Source organism: Triticum dicoccoides, chromosome 1A (genome assembly GCF_002162155.2).
Source record: "Triticum dicoccoides isolate Atlit2015 ecotype Zavitan chromosome 1A, WEW_v2.0, whole genome shotgun sequence".
Lineage (NCBI taxonomy): Eukaryota > Viridiplantae > Streptophyta > Magnoliopsida > Poales > Poaceae > Triticum > Triticum dicoccoides.
Window position 1 is genome coordinate 537,881,995 of NC_041380.1, and position 4,284 is coordinate 537,886,278.

The 4,284-nt window shown below is 47.5% G+C and overlaps 1 pseudogene; it reads right to left on the reverse strand.

The window, feature by feature from the left end:
- Nucleotides 1-1,469: 1,469 nt before the first annotated feature.
- LOC119286979 lies at nt 1,470-3,475 on the reverse strand (annotated as a pseudogene).
- Between the last annotated feature and the right edge of the window lie 809 nt (nt 3,476-4,284).

Sequence of the window (4,284 nt, forward strand, 5' to 3'; positions counted from 1 at the left end):
TCACCCCCGGTGGGTGGGGGGTATCCCTAGTTATACCCCGCCCCCAATCAAGGTATTGAGTGTACCTTACCACCGCTGCTCTTGTGAGTTCATCCATATTACTTATGAGCCTATGGTTCCCACAACTCGTGATATATGGTTCTAACTATTTTGTGTTTAGTAGTACTTGTTTGTGGTTTTGGGATTATATAGACATCCAGCCGAATTTCTTGTAGCTTCAGATCTCCTTACCCAACACATTCGTCGCATCCAACCTTGGCAGGTTAATGTTTGCTACTACCGCTGCCTACAACTAGTTACCCTCCCTGTTTTGATCGTACGGCGTGAAGATCGGGCCACATTTGGAATTAACTCATCCATCGGGTTCATGCCCATCACATCTTGGCATCAGAGCTTTCATTGACACGATAGGATTTGTTTTCCTTGTTTATCTTTCTACCAACCCTCTAAATATAGTGTTTTTTAATACTCCCTCCGTCCCAAATGTAAGACGCTTTTTAACACTATCATGGTATCAAAAAATGTCTTACATTTCGAGACGGAGGGAGTACTTTCTGCCCCGTCCTAGAGCCCTAAAGGCGGAACAAAAGATCCGAGCCTTTGTTTGGTGTTGAAACTTGTTGTTTGCATTTCTTGCTTGGTCTTTCATCTACTAACCTTTTTTTAACTTTGCATCAGTTTCATCTTCATAGTTGCTTTGAGATCTGGTCGTTGTGTTTAGGAATAAAATAAATAAATAAGTAAAAAAGGAATCAGAGAAAGAAACAAAGTGTTATGCAAGTTAGATCCAATAGTTTCAGCTTCATATAGTTTTTAGAATTTCATGTATGTAGTGTACTTCTCAATTGTGGTTCAAAGATCAATGCTTATTTATAAATATTTTTTTGATATGGATCAACTTGATTTCATTATGAGCCCTCGTGTATTATCCCATCGAGCTCTACCAAAAACTAGAGCTAGTTATTTTGACCATTCAATCACTTTAACACATCCGAGACATCTGCGATCTGATGTGAGCTCGATGAGCAAGAGGTGAGGGCATGTGATACCATAATGTCACCTTTCCTACCATCAGCCCGACTCACATGCATGGTACGATCTACACAAAGTTTGCATCAAAAGAATCATGGTGAAGGAAACTTCATGGCAACACGTGCAGTGACAGAGCTACCGAAAACTGGTTGGGCTGGCCAAGGCGGGCCAAGCCCAAGGTAAACACATACTCCCTCTGTTTCTTTTTAGTCTGCATATAAGATTTAATCAAAGTCAAGCTTTGTCAACTTTGTGTAAGTTTATAGAAAAATATATCAAGATTCACAATATGAAATCAAGATTGTTAGATGCATCATGAAATTAATTTTCATAACATATAGGTTTAGTCTTGTAGATGTTGATATTTTTTTCAATAAAATTGGTCAAACTTTACAAAGTTTGACTTTGATCAAATCTTATATGCAGACTAAAAAAACGAAGGGAGTACTTTCTGTCTCAAAAGGCTCAGTTTTACTTATATTCTTGTGTATTTCTGAGAAGGCAACAATTTAGACATCCCACAGTGAGGGTATCATAGCATATTTTTATTAGCCGAGAAGCACACACTCCTTTCCAGAACACAACACCAAGAGCTAGAAATTAATATGGCGACCACACTTACTAGGAGTCTGGCACTCCAGAAAAACGTACTTCACCAATCAAAGACCAGATGTTCACAGGTAAACCTCGATGATCGATCTCACACCCAAAACGGGCGTGATTTTGTAGTCGCTGAATCCCGCCTCAAAGATGATCTTCTTCCACTCCTGCTCATCTCGCTCGATACCATTGACAAACATGATGAAAAGGTCGAACATGACTTGTGTCTCTTTGTGCTTCTGGTCCCGTGACCCTGCACCAACCACTATGTCGACAATTATCACCTTCCCTCCCACGTCTTTTGGCGCGATGGCTTTCTTGCAATTTTTCAGTATCTTGATGCAGTCCTCGTCACTCCAATCATGCATGACCCACTGAAACAATTGAAGGTGGTGACCCCAATCGTTAGTTGACAACATGCTAACTTTATAGCTATATATATCTTTCCCAAAATGGACATTGTGATCGTATAGACTAATGGAGTACCAACATTGAGTTCACTACTTGACGCACCTTGAGGAAGACAGCATGGGCCGACGGAAAGCTCTCAAACATGTCGCCGGCGATGAACTCCACGTCGGTACCGCTCGGAGCCTCGGCAACGACGTGGGCAAGGTCCATCACGCTGCACTTCACGTGCGGGAACGCCTTCGAGATGGCCTGTGCCGCTCCACCGTGCCCCCCGGCAACGTCGACCAGGGAGCCTATCCCCTGGAAGACGTCCCCACACTCCCTGATGGCGATGTCCATGAGGAAGCTGCTGTCGGAGACCATGCCGTCGTTGACGATTGCGTTGTACGCAGGGTCCTCGTTGGCCAGCTCCCAGAAGGTCTTGCCATGCTTCACCTTGAAGAGGTCCGGCTCCGGCAGCTCGTTCTGGAACCAAGTCCCGAGGTCGGAGAACGGGGAGACGATGATGGGGTGCAGGAGCATCTTCGTGACGTGGACCATGTTCGCTGAGGCCGAGACGACGAGGAGACGGGACGCCGGCGTCAGCGCGTAGACGGCCTCGCCTTCAACGCCGCCGTCCCCGGAGTGTTCTACTCCGAAGACGCCTGAGACGGTGAGCAGAGAGCACACGCATGAGGCGGCGCAGGCAGGAGATCTTGGACGGGTGGAGCGTGGCCGTGGCGGCAATCTGGGAGAGGGTGGCGGCGCCGCCTTGGCGGTGGATGGCGTCGGCGATGCCGAGTTCCAGGGCGGACTTTGTTGGGATCTAACCCTAACTAGCTCGAACTAGCTTTCAGGGATGGAGGTAGAAGAAGCAAGGAACGGAGATAGATTGTTTTTCTGGCAACAAACCAAGGCGCCGAACGCCCTCTTTTCCCTGTCATATATATAGCTGGACAAACCAGGACATATCTGGACTCCTAACCATCTACGCATAACAACCTGGACTAACCAAATGCTGGCCGGCTTTGTAGACTACGAGACGCAGCGCCCAAGCTTCCTTTCGTACGCACGCACGTACGAGCGCCCAGAGACTAGCTCGCCTACGCTGTCCTCTACTACGCGTTCTAACGCGTCCAGCCACGGCTGCTGCTAACTGACTACGACTCGATCATGAGCACAGACTCGACACGCACACACACACCCAACGCACGCACACACGCACGCACGCCACGGCGTCCGGCACGACCAACACGCACGCACACGTTGGTCACCACCACCACCGTGTCTTATTCCTAACAGACTTGAGCGCCATGGACTTGACATAGCCGAGGGTGTGATGCCAGAGCTCGAGCTGGGCATCGAGAAGGCCCTGGTCGAGGATGTGCTGCTCCCGGGCGACCGCCATTGCTACACTGTTCTTGATCAGATGTGGCCTTTTTTATGGGTGGAATGAGAAGAGAAGAGAACACTCTGTCTATTTATAGACGGGGATCTGGTTTGCACAGTAGCTTCAAGTGATCACAGGACTTCCCGTAATGGTGCTTGTGTTGTGTCTGTTGATCTCACGTTGCCTGTACAGGCGCGTCGGTGCGACCTCAAATGTCGCACCGATGTTGTCGATCCAACGTTGTGTTGTGTTGTGTCTGTCAACTCGTGCCACATGCTTACTCCGATGTCGGTGATCCAAGATCGTGAAAGTTGAGGAGCTCGTGCGCCGATGTTGTCGATCCAACGTTGAATGAGATTCTCGCCTCTAGAGTTGAGCTCCGAATAACAGTTTCAACAACAGAACAATGCACATGTGTTAACATTGGTCAAGGTCAGAAAATCAGTTTTTTTTTTGGACGCAGCTGGTAAGTCGATGATGTAGACAACCGTGATTTGCGTAGTAAATCTCCGTTCCAGAGAGGAAAATATCGGAGAGAGCCTATAGAACTCTCAAGTTTCGAAGTTGAAGAACACAAATCTGACACATTACCCGACAAAACCGAGGCTGGCTAACCTTTGCCGGTCAGAACTAGAACCGAAGAACCAAGAGGCACAATCATATTGTCTGCTCCGCAGGACATCACCACCGAGACAAAACTTCGGGAAAAAAAGTCAGGCCCGGAGAACAGATCTCGAGATACCCCATCTTTCACATGATTTCCGGTGATACAAAGAAACATCACCGGAATGAGGCGAGGCAAGAGACCTTATTCCATGCCAATAGTGACACCATCATCTCGCCACAGTTGAACGGGAACAAGCCCTAAATAT